This window comes from Cydia fagiglandana, chromosome 5 (genome assembly GCF_963556715.1).
Source record: "Cydia fagiglandana chromosome 5, ilCydFagi1.1, whole genome shotgun sequence".
NCBI lineage: Eukaryota > Metazoa > Arthropoda > Insecta > Lepidoptera > Tortricidae > Cydia > Cydia fagiglandana.
In genome coordinates this window covers 5,936,502-5,959,219 of record NC_085936.1, presented here as the reverse complement: position 1 = coordinate 5,959,219, position 22,718 = coordinate 5,936,502, and the positions used below count along the sequence as shown (strand labels likewise).

At 35.9% G+C, this 22,718-nt stretch overlaps 1 protein-coding gene across 1 annotated transcript in view; it reads left to right on the top strand.

Annotated features, from left to right (window-relative positions):
• Positions 1–22,718, top strand: part of LOC134664356 (uncharacterized) — a 72,481-nt gene that overhangs the window by 458 nt on the left and 49,305 nt on the right. The gene's annotated exons all lie outside the window — the stretch shown is intronic.

Below are 22,718 nucleotides of genomic sequence, written 5' to 3'. Positions count from 1 at the left end.
TATCGGTTAGGTAGGTTCATATTGAGATTTTTATTGGAAAATTAATAGTATATTTCCTGTGTATTTATGTAGTTGGATATGCGTAGGTGCACATGAGGTTCAAGTCCTGTATCCACAGTTACCTACCTATTTGTTTAACGATTCTCTGGAAAGACCACTAATTCCTAAATTTGAAGATATAGTACAAAAATACTGCGCTGTATCTCCAATTCGCCATTGTGATACCAACATTTTGGCTCTCTTTTTTTATGTAAAAAAACGTTTTACCTACAATAAAGGCTAAGAAAGAATAATGATTGATGAATTACGAGTGCGGAATTAATGAATAAAGATAGGTATTAAATAAAACCTGTTATTTATGTGTGCATTACGAAGATGATCTCACCTGAGACGTACGACGTTCAAAGAATAGGCATATATAGTAATTAAAGTATGTATAGGTATGTATATACATACGTTGCGTAGGTAAACATAAGTACAAACTACCAAAACTAATAGCAAACTAATAGTAAACTCTTCCTCGGTGTTAAAACACTTTAATACTTTGTGTGTTTACAAATTTGATTCACAAATATTTCTGGAACTCGGTAACAGTTAGATATAACGCAGGAGGAAAAAACAAAGCAATTCTGAATAAGTAAGTATTTATTTTCCTAATCTCTATTTGTTGCTTGGTTCAATAGGTCACCCAAATTACGAAATGCTTTCGACCTCATCTAACTCGTAAATAAACACAGGCAAAAACTCGACTAGTTTCAGGAACCCGATTTAGTTGAAAAAATGTGTTGATCTGGTTTTGATACGACTAGTTAGAAGCACACTCACGCTTTGATTGGTGCATGTTAAATAGGGAGTGCTCACGGTACTGGTTTTCTATACAAATACTACCGGAACCGGGAATTCCCGGTTCTCGCCATACAAACTCAGTACCGGGAGCATTCCCTAATTGAAGTGAAAGCCGTGCATAAAATGCGCGCCAAGCGCTAATCACCGAGACGACCGCGCGAGTCGTGTCAAAACCAAAACAAATTGATTGGGCTGGGCTACAATATTGGGCAGGTAAGGTAATTTTTATGAAAAATGGTGATGGCGCCAGCAAAGTTTAAAATGTTGGTTTCCACATGCAGTTATTGAAGTATGGAAAATAAGGTAAAGATTCTAAGTACATAGGTACATTAGGTAGGCATATAGAAAATGTTGTTCTAGGCTAAGATATAACACAATACTTATTTCAAATTTCACATATTGTCTAAATACGAAGTACTTACTCATATCTTCACAGTAAGTCACGTGTAAAGGCACACCTATCGTTCAGATTGTACACAACGATAACCAACCTGTACTATACATATAATTAGGTAGACAAAATGCTAGCTAGATATCATGATAAATACAAAACCCCCAAAGATAATATAGTCGATATTGCAGTTTACTGATAAGATTTAGAAAGTAAATATAATGAATGTGATAAGATTATATTGATATTGTAATCATTTCTTGTTAGCTATTCATGACTCCAATGTCGGGCAGTTCTCAATTTCGAACTGAATACCTGTATTGATATTGACCCGTTCAAATTTACTTAAACCAATTTTTTTCTGTTTATATCATATGATATTTTTTGTTTTTTGGTATTTGTATTTCATAAAAAACACAAAATTACTGTCTTAAAAATAGTTACATTGAGAATTAAAAAAAATCTTAGGTCAAAATATTCACAACAATCGCAATTTTAGTCGCATTTTTTTTATAAAGCGAAACTGTTGAAATCTATATATCCGAGATTTCGTAATGGTCCTCTTTAGTTCCGTTAGGTATTGGCGGTATTGCAAATTGATAAAAAAAACTAAAACTAGGGAACTATAATACTACTACTACTAATAAAGGGAAAAAATAACTAGACATATATATATATATAAGTAGGTACATAGTTAAGTAGACATTATTATAATATTTTATAAAAGTATCATGACTAGCTCGATTTCCTTAAGGAATAGGTAGATGCACCTATTTCGTTAAGGCTCGTACGTTACGTTACGATACGTTGCCCAGTTGGCGGGTTGCCAACACGTTTTCTAGAGTCACATAGACAGTAGGGATGGCCATACGTAAGTACTATTACGTATACAGCTTCATCTTTACGGTAAATACGTCATTTTCATATGCTAATGCTAGCGGAAGAGACGAACGCTATATTTAATTGTGCTGTACTAACCAAACTAATAAACCCAGAGAGTCTGCAATAACTGGATTTATTTTATTTATTTATTATACCATGTCAAAACGGGGCAGTAAGCGATTTCGGGGTTGGTCCCATAGTAAAAATTGATCAGTATAATCCCAAAACCTCCCTGGCAACAGGAATGAAGTTATTTTTTAGCCACCGTGTATAGAGGTCAAATATGTACTCGTAATTTCCCAAATTCTTTACACAACAAACTTGGCAGAACCTTCAAATTGGCTCTGGTCCACTGGACTACACAGCCAAGCCATTTTAAAACCGTATACCTATACAAAATACGGTTCAATAACTACGAATATATAAGTAGTTGTAGTAATATAAGAAGTGGTAAGAAGACTAATATTGTATTTTATCGTAGCTGAGGAATATCGTGGCTCATATATATAGGGTAATAAATGTAATAATTATACCATACCATAGCAAGTTCATTACGCCAAACGAACCCAACCTAATATAGATTATGCTATAATACAGATTAGGTACTTACGATGGTATAACATTGTTGTATTTTTGACTAGTTCAAAGGGTTCATAATAGGCCCCTACCCTCCACTGCCAAAAGATGGCCTTCAACGTTTCTCTCTTAGGAACATTTTTTCCAGCCTCTACATCTATTACTATGTCTACATATAATTTCTAGACACAAAGCCTTATTAAATGATTTTATGCCATACCGGTATATGTATTTCTTCCGCGTTGTGACGCATGTATCGTGTGTTTCCTGGTTATAACACCCTAGGTTCTCTTGGATGCCTAGTTATTTATACTTAAAGCTTCGATTCAATCATTAAAATATATGCCGAAATGGGGAATAAAATATGTGCCGTAAGTACATCTTAACAATAACAACACGTAACTGAGTATAAATCTCACCATGATGATGATTTAAATCTTCTCGAGGCATAGGTGTAGGGTTGCAGCCGGTGTAGCTTTATGTGTCGTTCATAAGCGCATTGTAATATGTAATATGCCTACTTGAATAAAAAAGTATCTTTATCAGTTAAAATGTACCTATTGACGATTCGTGAACGGATATCCAGCACGATATTGGTCCTAATGTTACACATTTCTGAAATTTACGGACAAACCCAAGGCTATTGTATAGAAACCCAAAATTAGTCAGATTTTACAGTACACGAGGGACATGGCTGTAATGAGTTCTATATGCTAATTTAGACAGGCTTTAGTGCTTTATTAATGTAAATTACTGGCGTAGGTACCTAATAACTAATAAGTCTGTAAATTAACAGTGTTTTTGTAAAGGTTATTAGGTATAACCAAGCCCTAGCCTAAAATAACATCAAATATTAATAGTATAATTTGTCCCAGGGAAGTTCAAATGAATTGGAGTGACAAGAAATATTAGGAATGTTTTATAAATTGGGAAGTTGGAAAACCAATACACGTGTAAGAAATAAATTATAAGTTACTCGATAAGTCGATTAGAGAAGTTATCACCATGCGCGAATGAACACCACATTGGAATAACTCAAACTCAAGATTGTTCCTGCATTATTGGTTGTATGTACTCGTACTTATGTGGACTTTTTGTGGTGGGGAAAAAATTTTGAACTCGCGAGAGCATAAGACGTAAGACGCTTCGTAAGACGGACACGTGACCTGATCGAAAAACTTTTACAATGTCATTGAGTTTTTTTTATTCAAAGTAACTATTAGCATAAAACAAAATTATAACGAAATTCACTTCTTCCTTATTTTAAAAGGATTTTTGAACCGCTAGATAAAAAAATACAATGAGTGAAAGGTATTTTTTTTAACCTTTGTGTAAACTGTCTGTTCGACAACGGGTTGATTTCGAAAATCGCTAAAATCTTCTAAACTAGAAGCACTTTTGGGACACTAGATACTGCAATTTAGTAAAACCACTCACTCACGCTAGATACTGCAATTTAGTAAAACTACTTCTAGTTTTTCGAAGTTAATCCAAAGCACTGTAATAAATAAGTGTAGTTTATCCTAGCATAGCCGTAGGCACCAATCTCTTAATTTATGTTAAGGTAGGCGGTCGGCAAGATAGACCTGAAACTAATAGAGGGGTTTCTTTGTTTTGAAAATCGTATGCCTTTTTCGGGGCTAGCTAAATCAGTTTAACAGTTTTATAATATTATCAAAACAAGTATATTTATTATCCGTATGAAAGCCTGTAACCTTTACTTGGGCTAGTAATGGTTTTCACGCCATACTCTTTAATGCCGGGGCTCAGTGAGTTTTCCATTTCCCGCTACATTAGGGCGATACCAACTGGGGCGGAAGTGCTACTTTATGGACGAGTTCATCATAGCTTTTTTTTTGTTTATTGTAAGTACTAAGTACTGTGACAATAGGCATGTTGCCTCTATTAAAAAAACACTCCATGCACGAAATAAAGCACTAGATAATTGTTAGAAAAACGTAGACAGCGGTTATATAAAAAAATATGGTTGTCTGTAAAATCGGTTTACGGATGATAATTTGCGTGATAACGTCATAAGAAAACATTACCATTACTTTACGTAACGTTACCATGGAGACCCGTCCACAACGTGACACTTTTTCGTGCATGCTGCCGCGGCAGCACCGCGGTGTTCATGGATTTATAAGACGTCATCATGTCAAAAAAAGTGAGTAGATGACTCCATTGAACGTCAATTGTGCAGTTTTCATCTATGTCATCAAATTGTATCTTTTTTTATAAATTGATGAACACCGGTAACATGCACGAAAAAGTGTCACGTTATCGACAACTCTCCATGGTAACGTTGTGGACGGATCTCTATGGTAACGTTACGTAATGTAATAGTAATGTTTTCTTATGACGTTATCACGCAATATAATCGTCCGTAAACCGACTTTACAGACAGCCATTTTTATTTTAGTTATAATTATTTACTTATTGATAAAAACAAAGAAAGAAATAAGCAAACATAAAACTTAAAAGCCTACAGATATAAAATTGTATCTGAACCTGTATTATGTACAATAAAATGTTTACTATTTACTAAGTACTCCTACTGTATACATTAGGTACCTAAACTATAACCAACGACTGGAGGGATGAAATAAATGTTACCAACGGTATTATTAAGGGTCGTTAAGATAAAAATAATGACCAAATTGCGTATCTTATCTCATATTTACCTCACATAATATACATGTTATTTAGTAACATCAACGGTTATTCATCCGGCATAAAAGAATATAAACAATAAGGTTCTATTATGATTAATGGCAAATAATGTCCTAATAGAGATATAGACGTTATTTACTTTCCGATATTCATTTTTTGTCTAGTTCGCACAAAAATCTGAAAGGAAACTCTTAAAATAACAACGTTCATTTCCCTATAATACCAGAGGTAAGTAATTTCTATAGATATTTTCCCCTAATTTAATTGGGTAGGTATTCAATGAAAATACCCATAGAGTATTGGGTAATCCAGAGGCCAATTCTGAGTTACTAACTTGTTTAAGTCTTGACTGTTTTGATAAGAGCTTGACAAGACTCGCAGCGCCAATAAGTGCGAGCGAGATGCGTTAATGTCATGACTCCCCGTGCATTTTGCTTGCACCAATCAGTGTGAACGATCGTCAAGGTCGAATAATTAAAAAAAAAACAGAATAGGCCACCTAGTCCATCAAAATCATTTGTGTTACAAATTGTGGTTAAAAGTAGGAAGGCGGGTATTAAAAACCAGTAAAGTTATTTCAGTGAAACTATGTAAGTCATTTTTGTGGCTCTTTAAACAGTTTTAGTGGTTTCATTTTATTAGATACATTAGCTGGTAAATATAGTCGAATAAAAACTTTTATCGAATCAAGGCGGCTATTTGGTTTTAATGCCCGAGCTATTTTAGTTTACTGGGTTAAATATAAGTTATCAGCGGGGTCGGTATAAATATATGAAACATATTTTTGTTGTTTATTGTTCCAATTAATATTGGATCAATACGTGTAGTCATAGAATAAATTAATAGTACCGCCGTACAGAAAGGACACTTCCTACAAAACCGAAGATTGACTGCGATTCATTGACGAATCATGCTATCTCTTTCTAATGTATAACCCTATCGCTTTCGGCTATTTAGGGTTGCCAAAATTCAAGTCATATCAAAATTCAAGGTCGTGCATGCAAAAGGACGTGAAATGGTGATGGTGCGAACCCTAATAATTGCTCGGAGCAATGCTGAGCCGAACGGAGCCGAGTTTGTCCGAAAGGAGAAGTGTCTCCCCACTGTGCACTGGCGTAGTAGTCCAGGACGCGTATTGAGGTAACCTAAAATAGTAAATAGAATTACATTGGTTGAACACTAATGACAGATAATACATCTCCAGGTTCACGGAGGTAATTTTTGAACTTTGATTAGTATAATGGTACACAAGGATTGTAATAAAGGGTAACATTGTTGACCCTAATGTCCGCTGGTTTTATTACAAATAGGGTTAATGCTCTGACTAGTCATACATAAATCACGAAATTACCGAGGTAGGTACAGTCGGCGGCAGAAGTTGCTAAGCGCGCGAAGTGTTCTAAATTACCTTGACATGCTCTTATCCTCTTAACAATAAAGTCACATCAGGATTATTTTGAACACCTGGCCCGCTTAGCAACTACTGCTGCTGACTGAACATATGCCTTTCTTTATATACGCTATAACTTAGTAACTTCACACAACAATTTGTGTAAAGAGAGAAATGTTAGATATTTCTTCGAGAATTAAATTTTAGTTCAGATTCTATATAAAGATTTACGAGCGTAGTGAGTTGTTAAGCAGAAAAGTCAATGGTACTTTTCCATCTGCTCGGGTGAAATACATTTTATTAACATTTTTTGTCCTTGATTGAAATATTTCAGTAATTTGACAGCAATGAAAACCATCTGCAAATGGTGCAGATGCAGGAAATCCGACTGTCGTCTCATTATTTATTTATTCAATTTTAACGCGTTGATTAAACATATCAAAAGGCAATAAAGAGGTAGGTACCGAACTAATGATTAATTTAGTACCTAATACATATTTTGTATTACGATAAAAAAACTCACTAGTTCGTTTAATTTACTAAAGTTCATGAATAAAAAGGAACACACGATTTTCACCTACCTTTTCCCCAGCTTATAAATTTTATTTAAATTTGTTTCATCTTCTCCCAACCACTTCCATGTCCATGATCCTTGGAAAGTAAACCTTGTTGTCAACACTTGAAGTTCAAATTCGAAGTATCATAAAAGTAAAAGCCCTATTGAGCAGACACTTTAGAAGCCTATAGGCTCTGTAGCGACCTTCACCTGGTCCCAAGGCAGTCCTTTGTCCATTCTCAAGAGGGGCTTTAGGAACAATATCGGGTTTCTGTATTTTACTTGGACTTGAATGTCGATCTTAGTAAAGAAGTTACATTACACGCAAATATCTTGTAAACTTTTTCCGAGTGTGTTGTTCCTCTTTAGTTAATAAATCAAAAAAATCTAATGTTATATGCCTAACAGCCCAAAAAACACAATCAGTCATTTAATTTTATACCACTTAAGACCGAAATACATTTCTAGAATTCGCCTCTGTAGCTGAATTTACTATAACAAGACCATTTTGATAACAATTGATATGAGAGAAGTGATGGACATTATCTCATATAAATAAAGCCGTTATCACATTTGTGGGCCACTGACTCCTTTATTATTGTTTATCTATCTTGCGTGTTTCATTTCATTACTATCAATGAACTTATTACGCATTTACTTAAACCGCAAAAAGATAATTTTGAATATACTGTAATTAATGATTATTTGTTACAGTTATTATCTTAACAATAAGAGATATGTCACTATATTTAGAACAATTAAATTGTAGCGGCCCCTTTGAGCCCGAACGCGAACTGTAGAATAAAAGTACTATCTTATTAAATATATATTTTTTACTTTTGCCGCGTTATTTCATAGGCTATGACTATACCTACGGAATATTACTCGATTTGCTAAAACTTTGATTAGTAAAAAAAAAGAAACCACGGTTTCGTTCGGATACGAGAAGTGGTTGGAGGGCTTACACCCACAACGTAATTTCAAAACGTCGACATCTTTTCGCTTTGCAGTGCAAGTGGCAATGGAAGTAGGTTGAATCAACATGCCTGAAAAGAAGTAGGCTGCGGCTCGGCCCAGCTTTCAGCCATGTCATGGGGTCAAGTGCGGATTGGTGCACTGCCGATGACTTGGAAATACTACCTACTTTTTCTGAAACAAAGCTTTTCTGCTTGAGAACTAAACTTATTATTGTGGAATCGAAGTCTTATTGGAGATTTTAATACGAAACTAAAGTTTTGCTATTGATTATCATCTGACATATTATGAAAGCTCCTCCAATCTACACTTCACGCACGAAAATCGTGGATTCAGTGGGTGAGGAAGGATTGTGTGTTCCTCATAATTCGTGCGTGAACTGTACAAAGCATTTTCTATTTATAATTCACAAAATTCTACGACCCGTGACTGATGAATGTTTCCATCGTTTAAATAGCATTTAATTTTAACGGGAAAGAGAATGTGACGAATTTATGAATGTTTAATGTAATCAGATTACGTCGGCAGCAGTATAAAAGAGACAAAATACGTCATGTGATAAATCACTTAAATTAGAGAGCTCGGTGGATAAATGACGGGCATAAATTATGAAAGTTGACAAATTTTACAATAAGTTATAATTTCAGTATGATAATAAATATAGAAGTTTATACGTATACGAGTAGTAAACTGATGTGTAAACTAACCCCCTTCTTCATAAAACTTTACGGGCCTGTTTTAATTAAATTATGTTTTATCCTTTTCTTAAAAATAAATAAGTCAAAATGACAGATAAAGACAAACGATTATTAACTTATGTATGTAACGCCAGGCGTGGCTCACTCCGCGATTTCGTCGCTTTGCTACAGGTAACTAAAAGTACATCCGTTCCACCCCAATTTTGGGGAAAGCCATACGCCGCGCGTGGCGCTATCGCCACCTAGCGGTCATATCTGTGCTGATCGTAACAGACGCGTTTTGTTAGAGAGTGAGTCTTCTGAACTCTTCTGTACCTAGTATACTATTATTTATTCTGTGGTAGCGCGTTTACGAATAAGGGGGTATATCGCTGTAAAATGTAGGTAGTAAGCAAGTATTATAGGTACCTATATATATGTTTCGATATTTCATACTCTTTTTCACAAAACGAACATATGACATCATTATTGTATTTGTGCTCTACTCACGTCTTTTATCGTAACTACATATATATTTCTTTTTCATTACATACGTTCATTTCACTCAAACATAAATTTCAAGATACTTACTCGGAACAGAAGTAAATGTCTGTGTCGGTGATATTTTACTACACCTCTTAGATTTTACAGTTTCCGCGCATTACGAAATATATCCTTAATTAACTTGTATCACCTCTGAAAACCAACTGCATGTTGAAATTAATTCTAAAAATGCTACCTTGTTTCTTTAGGGTTAAGGTCCCATTTTATATGGCACAAATATTTAATGTTAGTCTGTTCTGTCAGTATAAAGGTAAATAAGATGTATACAGTTCTCAGATGTATAAATTCAGTTTCTGTTAGCATTTATAAACCGGTGAGTCAGTGACTTCCTATAAATAACTACAGCAGTAATCTACAAAACATATTGTGTCTACTACACTGTAAGCTTGTTCCTACTATAACTATTAGATTAATTATTTCTACGCCATCTGGAATGACACCTATCGTTGAAATATCCCCGGTGACTAACGAAAATTGCTGACAAGTCAGACCAACTGCCGGTATCACTAATTAGTCCTCACTATGACGAATCAGCAGGAGTTACCAAAACGGGGGTTCTAATAATAAAGGATATTCTTAACAGGTTGGGCAAAAAATAAACGCATTCTCGTTACCAGGAAAGTATCCAGATTATACTCAGCAACTTTTACTATGGGGCCAACCCCGAAATCGCGGAAAAAAATTTACCCTCCCATAGAACATGGACCCTCCCATACAAACTAGTAAAAGTTGCTCAGTATAATCCCAAAACCTCCCTGGCAACGGAAATGCACTTATTTTTTAGCCACCCTGTAAAAACATGATAAAAAGCGAATCACTCGAGAAAACTCCGGCTAATAAAATGTAAATGATTCATATATTTTAGTCACCATGCATCTTAGGAATCTGGATGAACCACCGGGAGACAGAATATAAATAGCCATTTGACTTTTATTAAATGCAATTGAGATTATGACGATGAAATTCACAATTTCATAGTTTTCTAGAAAAAAACTTTGTTTGTTAGTCATGTCATCATTGCTGCGATATAAAAACATTTAAAATCTTTTTATTTTTAGTTTACTTCCGTATTGTATGAAAATCTTTTTTAAACATTAAAAAAGCGTTTTTTAATACAACCTTCTTAGAATTTTATCAATATGGCTTGGCGCGATTGCATTCGTTCCATAACATTCAGTTTAGAATTTTCCTTTTTCGGCCACATTGCATGACATTTGACGATTTTCTCATTCCCCATGGAACATCACCAGCACCACCAACTAATCCTATTAATCCTTACCTTTTTTAACTTCAAACTATGAACTCGTTATACGACCAGGCTTCAAAAGCTGAAGCACATTAACATTTAAATGGTTAATTTAAACGTGAATCAGATAGCAGTTCCGTGGCAAAGTTGGTGAAGTGCCAGAGAACCCTGGTGACGTGTCTGACAAAAAAATATTTCAATATTTCGTGAATTCACACGAGATGTTTGGGTGGACATTCCTATGTAGGACAATTCTATTCCGATAAGTCATCCAAAGAGATGTGTAGTTGAGTGTAACTGAGTCTTATCTGTTTTAATATCACCTACTAATAAAAGGGAATCCCCAATCTCAATCCCAAGCCCAATCCGTATCGGGCTAGCGTGGGGACTATAGCCCAAGCCCTTTCGCGCATGAGAGGAGGCCTGTGCCCAGCAGAGGGACGTATATAGGCTGGCTTATTATTATTATTTAATAAATGGGAAAGTAGGAGCGTTAATGTAAATAGAGTCTGTTACTGTTAACTTTTCATGCTCGAAATTTAAAAATAAAACCTACCTAAATAGATGGATCCGTAGGAAAAACGACGTACCAAAAACAAAATAAATTAAACAATATAACACAAAAACCAAGAAAAAACATATCCCTTTAACATACAAACATCATCATCATTGGCCTGTCACATCAATAAGATGATGGTTTAAACAGCGTCTATATTAAGAGTCATGAAATAGCCTGCCTTAGCAATCCTCATTGATTTCAATTTCATCCGAATTTCTATCTTTGGAATCAACTTTGATTCCATTAACATTTCTCTCGTGTTAAGGTAAACGTACTAGTGCTCGATATGCTAATGTCCAATAGATGACACCTTGCTGTCACCTCTATTGACAATTACTTTAGTTTCAAGATGACATGTAGGTACTGGGACCGCGTCGAGCACCAGTACGTTTACCTTACATAGGAAAGATTTTTTCCTCTCGTAATAAAGACGAAGGTTCACGAACTTCGAATTAATGAGTGGGTGTCAGTCTACTTAAATGTTATCTTTCGGTCATCACACTCAAGATATCGGAGGGTGATCGAGCTCGGGTCGAGCCTCCATGATGGTGGCTGAATTTTAACGACCGCTCCTCGCGTCTCGACACAATCTGCATAAAGTTAAAACGGAGTAGACTTTGACAGTTCGGCCTTAATTTTATGTGAACTCTTGACACGATTATTTAAACTGTTATAATTAGTTAAAACTTAAGCACAGCAGTGAAAATGAGTTGGTACTTCAGATAGTTTACTTATAGAGGTTATCTGTCCTCTTGCGAATGTCTGCCTCGTGACAAGGTATTTTAACTTTGCCCATCACAATGGTTCTCTCCAAGATTATGTGATGTACATATACCTACCTAGTGATAGCAAACATTTAAAAAAATACACATTCAATTAAAAATTTAAACATCATAGCACTCTAATTTCTAATAAATTTAAGATACTAAATTAGGTACCTACTTATTATCGTGAACTAAACTTGATCGAGTTAAAAATATCAGAGCACTCAATCATGTAGAAGCCTAATGGAGCTGACATAACCTTTTTTGCAAAGGTCTCCTATATACATTTAGATTTAAACACGAGCACCCAATCTTTGTAAAGCCGATACTATATATTAAGAAGGGTTCAATATTCTCATATTTTAACACTTAACTGTTTGTTAAAAATACATAGGCATATGTCTAATTCCATAAACTACGTCTTGAAGATAGATTGATAAAACCCTAACCCGCCCAAAATTCAGCGCCGCCGTACGATGATGCAGTACATTCAAAATAGTTTACGCTGAACCGCTTCCCATACATCATACGGGCGTGAAGCAACCACTTAGCAGAAATCTGCGTGGTAAAAATATATTTTCTTTATAAGTGAGATTTCCTCTGAGCTCAATTAGGTTGAATTTCCTTAACCTTAGTAAAAATAAAGAAGCTTTGAGCGGTTTACGAGAAAAATCCGGGAAATGCTTAATTTTCCCGAGATTACGCCGGGCAAAAATCATGATTTTAATATATAAACTTGAAGATTATTTAGCGAGCAATTTTGAGCTGAAGGTTAAAAATGTTATCAGAAAGTTTAAAGTGGATAAAAGAGCTGTTTTTAAAGAAAATAAGGATTTATTATACCAAGCGGGTTAATAAATGACAGTCCTAAAACTTTTGACGTAGCAATATTTAAAAAAAAAAACTTCCGTGTTTTAGAAGGCAAACAAAATTAAGATAAATGTAAAAAATAGGTGTTGGCAAATGGTCCCTCCATTTGACAAAAAATGCTGTTTAGTCAATAACTACCAACGTTTAAGTACTTTTGGAAGCAAGTAGTTTATAAATTCGGGTGATTTCATAGACCACCAGTGGTCAGTGGGCCGGGTAAAAACCACTGTGCTATACTAAGAAGTTGTTATTTATTCTAGAGTCAAGTTGCTAAATACAATCCTTGACAGAAGACACTCGATAGCGGTCTTGGTGGTCAATGTCCACTCCGTGGTTAGTGTCCATAAAACTCAGTAGTTCTAAAGTCTAACGACCTCTCTGTGCGTTCGTTATTAGGCAATGAGTGTAACATGTCTGCAGCGTTGAATTTCAACTCCCTGGTGACCCAATTACAGAGCTTAGTCGCTTCTATCATAAAAGGCTGTTAGTATACAGGAGAGGTATTCGGTATTTGGAAATATGATGTTGATTTGATATTCTATATATCTCGCGTATAGGTACTGGTATCGTGCTGTTACTCTATACAGGGTGTTACTGACCATCGGGCTTTAAATCCAGGACTTGATTCTACTCGCTAAACTGAGCTATTTTTTTTATGGCACCAACCCCGAAATCCCGAAAAAGTTTTTTACGTTTTTATACATTTTGTCTAATCAGATGTCGACGTTTTCTATGGAAAAGCCAAAAATTTTCCCCCGATTTTAGGGTTGGTCCCATAGTAAAAGTAGCTCAGTTTAGCGAGTAAAATCAAGCCCTGGAATTAAAGCCCCATGGTCAGACACATACTGTATATCATTTCTATCTAATTCAACCGTAACTGATACAATCTTCTTCTTCCTGGCGTTATCCCGGCATTTCGCCACGGCTCATGAGAGCCTGGGGTCCGCTTGAGAACTAATCCCATGATTTGACGTAGGCACTAGTTTTTACGAAAGCGACTGCCATCTGACCTTCCAACCCAGAGGGTAAACTAGGCCTTATTGGGATTAGTCTGGTTTCCTCACGATGTTTTCCTTCACCGAAAAGTGACTGATAAATATCAAATGATATTTCGTACATAAGTTCCGAAAAACTCATTGGTACGAGCCGGGGTTTGAACCCGCGACCTCCAGATTGCAAGTCGCACGCTCTCACCGCTAGGCCACCAGCGCTCCGTAACTGATACAATATGAAATCAATATCATATATTTAAATTTTAAATGCCACTTGACTAAGTTAACGCTTCAGTCAACGTTGGACTTAATTAAGCACGTGTCCTTCAAGGAAAGCATGCACGAGTTATCTAGATAAGGACAACGTGTTAACTTTTAATTACTACTCATGTTGACTGCACTTCACAACAGTGGGCCAACCGCCTAAGTGTGACAGGGAGGCAGCACGTCGAACGTGGGTCACGGTAGGCCCTCTGTATGCAGCGGCGGGCAACCAGTCAGCAGCAGAAGTTGCTAAGCGGGTCTGGTGTTCAAAATTATCTAGACATGCTTTTATTCTCTTAACAATAAAGTCGCGTCAAGATCATTTTGAACACCCTGGCAATTTGTGCTGCTGACTGAACAACAGTAAATGTCGTTTCGAATGTGAAGGGTCGTTTTTATGAGTGAGGCGGGAAAATGTGTATGTGTAATCAAATCTTACAAATAGATTTTCAATTATCAGTATTTTAAAAGATTACTAATATTAACAAATGAAATTTCGAGAAGCTATAAATCTAAGACGCCGCGTATAACAACTGTAATAAGTGCCATTTTGAATGTCAGTTATGATTTGTGTCCTGCCGGAGAGAATGTAATAAAATGATATTTAAAAAATCATATTAAGTAAGTACATATTACCAGTTTATCAAAATATTCACATCAAACAAAAATACTTCGAAAAATGTATAGTAACTCAAGTCTGAGTAAGATATGTAGATGGAAATGGTGAAAATTTCGAGACACAGCAAATTATGCCAGCCCGCTCTGAAATAGGTACAAAGTTTAATGAATTTAGACCCGGCGATGAAAAGCACGTCGGCATTTTGTTAAATTGTCAAGTAATTTTCCGGGTCAGAGCGGACCCTACGGGTAGGTAATGAGGTATGTGAGCGTTTACGAAGTAATTCTCGAATATTACGCTAAGTTATATAACTTTTATTGTGTTCATTGTAAAATTAGGTAACTATGCATACATAAAAAAATACGGTCGTATTGATAACCTCTTTTTTGAAGTAGTTTAATAAAGAGCCAAATAGATAGGCAGCGTATCATTTGTTTGTTTTAATTTACTGTCAGTAGGTAAGTATGGAAAAATAGCAGGTGGCAATAATTGTAATAATCGTTTGTGAAGTTACTATTTATGTTTAGGTATTCGAATACGCTATGACGTCAACGGCTTATTTGATTATTTATAACTTTATTACCAATATTGTATTCTGACGAAATATTACTTGTATTAAGTCTAAAGTCCTGGGCGGTCATTATATCTGCTAACCATGAATAGTAATTAAGCAATATGTCTTCCGTCTCCGAAATAAACTGCTTTTGTTAAGTTAAGACAGCTTAAGATAAAGCCAGAAGACTAAGTGGCTGGTTAGAGTAACAAATTAACTTGAGAATCCCCAAAGCCCAATATCATAACCAGGACCATAAATTACTTAGAAAATTTCCTTTTCACACAAGAGTTGAACGACCGGACTTTTCGTAGGGAAATTCTAGCCTGTGGAAATGACACTTGCTATTTATACTTTGTCTCTTCAAAATCGGCTTACTCTGTAGTTAAATTAAGATTAAATATCCTAAAGTAGTTGGAAACGGTTTGCGTTGAACGATCTTGGAGGCGTTTCGTGTTGGATTTACAATGTAAGTACGTCAATGCAAATCTTACTAATGGAATTGTGTAGATGGTGTATTTTACACCCACACAGCGGTGAATGAGTAAACTTCCCTGATCTTACCTACTCTTATAACGATTGAGTGACGATAATGGCTCAAGACTATGACAATGTTCGTAACTGTTGACGATTGTTTCATTTAAATAAAAACGTCACTCAAAGGCGTCTATTTCAAGTGTCATAGAAATCGAAACTAACTGTAAGAAAGTTTTGCAATAAATGTGCAGAAAAAAATATCGATCTTTCATTCATGACTTCCCAATGTTCCCATGCACTTTTTGAAAATTCTCCATGTGTCAACATTGCTATCCTAGAGTATCCCTTTGCTGGCCAAAGGTGTCGATCATACCTATCTATGTCCACATATCCGTTCCTAGGAAAGTTTAACACAAGTTTTTGACAAAGGCGTCAAGCTCGTTCCGCCATCTCCATTGATCCAGCTAAAATGAAAAGCCCGCTTTACTCTTTTTTTTAATTATCTCTCGGTCCTTTTTTCTAATTAAATCGCGTCCACGAAAACCGTTTCCAAGACTAATTACAGTTAATTTGGAGATGAAAACGTTTAATCAAGTTTATGATTTAGAAATGGGCCTGTTTAAAGAATAGAATAGAATATCGTTTAGAATAGAATAGAATATGATAATTAATAATAGAATAGAATAGAATAGAAATTGAGTTTTGAGATGACATTTGTTTATTTGGGAAACTGGGACTGACGAGAGTTTGGTTTTGGCTTTTAGTGTCTGTAACTATCCGTAATATCTACGTAATCTACGTCGTTTTCTACCTCTGTTTCATCTTACCCGACTTCCTGTATAGGTATCTAATACACACACATTGCACATATATTTTTCGTTGTATTAGGTATATTACCAAACATCACTACTTACTTACATATAACTATGAATATAAATATCTTCCATTGAAACGACATAAACCAAAACTATTAGAACTTTTAGAATAGAACAAGGTTATTCCAGAGAACATAAAATACATATAAAGTTTATTATCTATAAGTACTTCAAGGTAAATGCGATTAGAAAAGCTTTTCGTAGAACGCTGACGCTTCAAAAATATAAGCGATGTCCGTGAAGATAATATTACGATGCTACTTAAAGCTTTTGAGTAACTATAAAATATATTTACTTAATATAATTTCTGAAAATATCTACCCATTAATGTTAAGTGCCCCGAGCTCCTAACGTGAATATATGTAAATTGTGTAAATAAATTATGAAGGGTTATGGTTGCTTTTAAATTTTATTAGGCGTTTAGTTACTAGCACATTCTGCCATTATAAACTACCAACAAAAGACACAAAGGCTTCAATAGGAAGCCCGTTATGCGCAGAGCCAGACATGGTACGATGCTTTAAGAAAATAAATTTTAAAACCACTTATTTACATAATAAATATATACAGAGGTATTACAGTAACTGTACAAATGCTAAACTTAATTAATTAATACCTTAATAATAGGCCCTTGAGGCATTGTACCAAGGATGATGGCGGCATTTCCACGAAAATATTATTAAATCATTGTTAATGGAGACTAGTTTATTTACAATATTTATTTCTGCATACATTCAAATGGGCACGTACGTATTTGTGTATCGCTATTACTCATTTAACAACAAATGCTATTTCTAACCAATATTTGTTTATAGTAGATAGGTACGTCTACCGTTTTATTGAGTTGGTTTCTAAATAAAAGGCTTGGCGGCATGAAACTGATTTGAATTGGGTACCTATATTAAGTAAGTAAGTCACAATGTAATAGGTAGCTAATCTCTTTTTAATTCTAAAAGATAGCTACCATCTACTAGAAAATCGTCCCGCAGCCCGAGACTGTATAGACTGTGCAACTATTATGCACAAATGTGTTTTTAATGCAGATATCGTCCATAGATCCGATAGTTACAAGACAAACCGGAAGACCGGCAGTCAAGCAACTTTCCCTATCCGCCAGACAGGCCTAAGCTGTACATGTACAACCTTGTCGCTGTAAATTTACTACCTCTTTATTTACCCGCGGGTAGGAATTGACAAAACGATACAGTACAGTCCTAAAGGAACACCCTTGTTGTAGGAATTCTTTGTAAGTTGTCGCTTTACATAAACTATGGGTAAAAAAAACAATTCTAGTCCCATAGTATATTCACGATTGCGACACCGTTATAAAAAGAAGAACAAAGTTCATTGCAGCATTGGAATAGGTTATGGTAATAATTGACTGACTTCATTTCTTCAGTAGACTGTTATTATTAAACCAGCAATTATATTTAAAGGTTCAAAAATGGTCCATTTTAAGTATATTTAATTATTTATTCGTGTCTTCAAACGTCGAATAATTATAATCGATATAACTATTGATTGTATCTATAAATACATTGTGCGTGTACGTATTAATTGCTTTTAATAAACTATAATTATTTTTTCCAGGTAAGTTTTGTCAATGATATCGAATCGTCATTCAATGTTGCTAATGTTTGGTAAGCAAAAACCATTGAGTACCCTGTAGCATTTTATTATGTAAGACTAAGTATATCGGATGCAACAAGATAGATTTGTACAAAACTGTCAAATTCTAATAAAAAACCCCTAATAACGGCTTAAGACAAAAAAGGAAGTGTCTCACTGTTAATAAAAAACTACGATACATATATATAGTTGCTTGGGCAGGGAAATTTAATAAATAGACGCAACGCAATGTAATGCGTTCAATAAAATTCAAGACCGAGAACACATGTGCTCAGACCAAAGTAAATGAAAACAAGTAATATTCTGAAATCTTATGGATTCCATAATCCATAAGACTGTACCATTACAATCCGCATACTCTCCGACAGCAGAGCAGTCTTAATGGCCCTAAAAAGCCATATAGTCACATCCAAACTTATACACGAATGCCACGAACGACTAATGGAGGTATGTCAGAACAATAAGATCACCTTACAATGGATCAAAGGACACAGTGGATCCCGAGGTAACGACGCCGCGGACGAGCTCGCCAGACAAGGATCGGGTGCGGGGGCGATAGGCCCGGAACCGATCCTCCCGATACCGTTTAGTAAGGTACGCTCAATGCTGCTGGCACGTACAGGGAAACTACACACAGAACACTGGCTAAACCAAACTGGATGCAGACAGGCCAAGCAGGCCATGCCTAGCATGAACGGTAAGCTCACAAGGGCGCTCCTTCAACTAGGAAAGGTTCGACTGAGTATGGTAACCAGTGTCATAACAGGTCTTGGACTTTTTAACAAACATCTTTTTATAACAGGTGTCACAGACAGTCCCCTATGCCGTGGATGCATGGAGGAAGAAGAAACAGCCTCTCACGTGGTGTTGGAATGCAGCGGATTGGCCCCATACAGGGCAAAACATCTCGGATCCCCGAGTGACCTCCCCGAGGTCCTACTCAACATCAAAGGTTTGATAGGATTCCTCGAGGAGCTGGGCTGGCAAGACTAGCCCACCCCCTATCACGCAAAATAGGCGCAAGACGTCGAGTTGCGGAAAATCGCCCGAGCTACAATACAATACAATACCATTACAATCGACGTCAAATATACGTAAACACTTTTGCACCTTACTCCTATATTATAATAAAGCGAAAAATGTAAACAATATAATATCTTTGACGTCATCGACAGTACACTATTATATATTACACTTACCTACGCTTGTTTTGAAATGTTTTTCATTGCGGAAGTTTTAAATTTTTGTCGGATGTGGAAAAATTAGGACCTGATGCAAAAAACCCCTTTTGAATTTAGACTATTACGTTAAAAACCACATCCCAATCTTTATGCATTTCTTAATCATACAAAACACATTAATATTCCTTGGTAAGAGGATAACCTCCTGTTAATCTGAATAAATCATTTTTAACCATACAAGTCCCATGCACGTACTACTAGCTTTATAGCCTACTCGTTATTCAGCACAATATACAGCACAGCTAAGCCATATTGTGCCCATTATGTTTGTCGCTACCCGCAATGCAGGCGCGCCGGTCCGACCTTGCTAGGAAACGTAAAAATATGCTAACTACCACTTCTGCTATTTAGTTCAGAGAGCGGTTTTCTCGGCTGTGACCTGTTCCTAAAATAGCTTGACCTATACCTAGATTACCTAGGGGCTAAGTAACTGCAAACTTTGAAATCCAAAGTTTTTGTGATTTCATCTATTACTCCAATTGTAAGAGTGATAGAAACGTAGTTACGGAAACATCGGCTTTGAAACTTCCCGGTAGGTCCCTAATCTCGTTTATGCCGAAAAACAAAAGTCCTCCAAAACTTGGCGCTTTCTGGGTTGCATCCCAAGGGAGCCCGTTGTCTGTTTGTCTACCCGGGCGCAAATATTTGTTGTAGATTCTAGTTTTTACAAAAAAAATTGTCATATGAACTTCTATATTTATCCCGGAGGGGAATTGGACTATTGGAAGTATAATTATATTTCTTAACGAAATTTTTCTTCTATGATAAATGTAAAACTAGATAGTTATGGCACTGAAGGGCTTCGTCACTTTTTCTTTAGTGTATAAAGTCTATTTCACTTTACAATCTGTATGTAATAGTATGTATATGTGGTAGCGTGACTACTTTATAAGACACAAATCAGAATATTTAGATTTATTTCCTAGCTGAAGATTTGTTTGCGGAGCTTAAAGATCAGTACTGATCCGACCAATTAGCTATGCAAATACCGATGGTAATCCAGAATCCATCTTAATGACTCACGTTAGACCGGGACGTGTCCGGTCCGGAGCTTCCGGCGCTTACTTTTCTATGACATGACAGGCGATCACGTGATGCTTTCCATAGAAAACGATGCTCCGGAAACTCCGGCCCGGACACGGCCCGGTCTAACGTGAGTCATCCTTTATCCTGGTTCATCCAAATTAAAACGAAATGAAATCCAAAGTAATTTCTTTTCTCGGTAAGCATTCTTATCAGCAGCCTGATATGAAGATCATAAACAAAAGACGGTAAGCGCTAATTTCGTTGGTTTATGCTGAGGTTTTTCGGGAGCTTTTTACAATTTTTATAAAATAAGCTAAATGAAGGATCATGAAGGTTATTTTTTTTGCTGGCTAAGCAACATTTTTAGTGGCTTCATTGTCGGGTTATTTACATTTTTGTTGAGATTTGTAAACATGATTAGGTACAATTCATGCTTTTGAAAAGGTGGCTGAACTCTGCAGACAATGCTCTGTTTCATTTTTTTCTCCGTTACTCCTAGGTCAACCACGGTATTCAAGCGATAAATTTATCTACTAACTAAGCATTTAGAAGTTTAGAAACCTACTCATAATACCGTAAGTGAGGTACCGGCGGGGTGAAGTTAAAACACAGGGGGCGACATTGAAAATTCAGTTTAAGGCCATAATATTTCTTTGTAAGGGATTTTGGGTAGTAGGTAAATATGAATTCAAAATTCATAACAATCGAATTACATAGTTACCTATAGTTACATGAACAATCCGAATAAATAGAAAATAGAGCTAGTTTTGCTGCCGTTTTAATATTATCCAAACTTGTTTTTTTTTCTAGTCTATTAAACTTATTCTGTGGTTTATAACCACGTGTCATCTAAGTATATATAATTGTAACACACTACTCACAGCATGAGATTATATTGAAAATCGTAAATTGTGCTTTAACACAATAACAGGTCTCTAGGGCACAATAGCTTCTATTTGCATTCCAATTCGGTGTATCCGATTATTTGGAACTCCTAAAAGGTCAGAGCAGTCGCGGACAGAAACCCAATTCATTTAATGCATTTGCCTTTCGGGCTGCGGTCCTGAATTCACCACCGGTCCACAGTTTAAATAGTTAGTTAGTTCGGCTAACAGTTCATTTGGCCTGTTTAAAGTTGGGCTTGGACTACAAGTAGGAAAAAAATAATTGTAGATTTGTATTCTGTTGCTAATCCACTACAAATGAACATCTCATTTAGTAAACCTGCTAATTGCGATTTTTAACATGGATGTCCCGAAACTTTGGTGACACAAATAGGTATATATAGTGTACCCAAATAAGTGATATTCCTGTGGTTTTTTCCGGGGGTTTCGGGCGATATACATTCACAACCAAAAATAAGGTTCGTCACCACTTACCAAAAATAACTTTATGATGCAGAAGAGATCACTTTTTTGTTTTTCTGTCCTAAGAAGGTCCATGTGGTAAAGACCGTCTATAAGGGAAGCCTAGACAGCTACTTACAGAAGGTCGGTGTGACTCTTCCTTTCTGACTGTGTCAGAGCGAATTACGTATAAAATACAAGAATTCTTGCTGTATGACTGTCTTCCCAGTTATAACTTTTATAATGCGAAAGTATGATTCCACGTTGACATTATTGATCAGTTATGTCACTACATAACTGATCAATAATGAGAAGTTAAAAATACCAAAGAAAACGATATATTCTTTTAAATAACATATATGTCGCCCAGATAACAACTACTATATTTTCGGCCCACCTATAAAGTAACAATGACCTATAACGTCAATCGTAAAAGTGATAGACTCGTGCTATTTTTAGACCTTGAAAGTAAACGCTAACCTTAGTTGACAGGTTTTAAGCTCAAGTGGAGCTGAAGTAACACCAACCTAGGTTTCTAAAGATGCCCTCGACCTTTTTAAAACATTGAACAATGAAGTATCCGCGATTCCGGCGCACAAAGTAAAAGTTTACGGGACAGTCGAGATCCCAAACATCTTAAAAATATTTTTATACGCCCCCAAGACACGATTTCGGGGTTGGTCCCATAGTAAAAGTTTCTCAGTATAATCCAAAAACCTCCCTGACA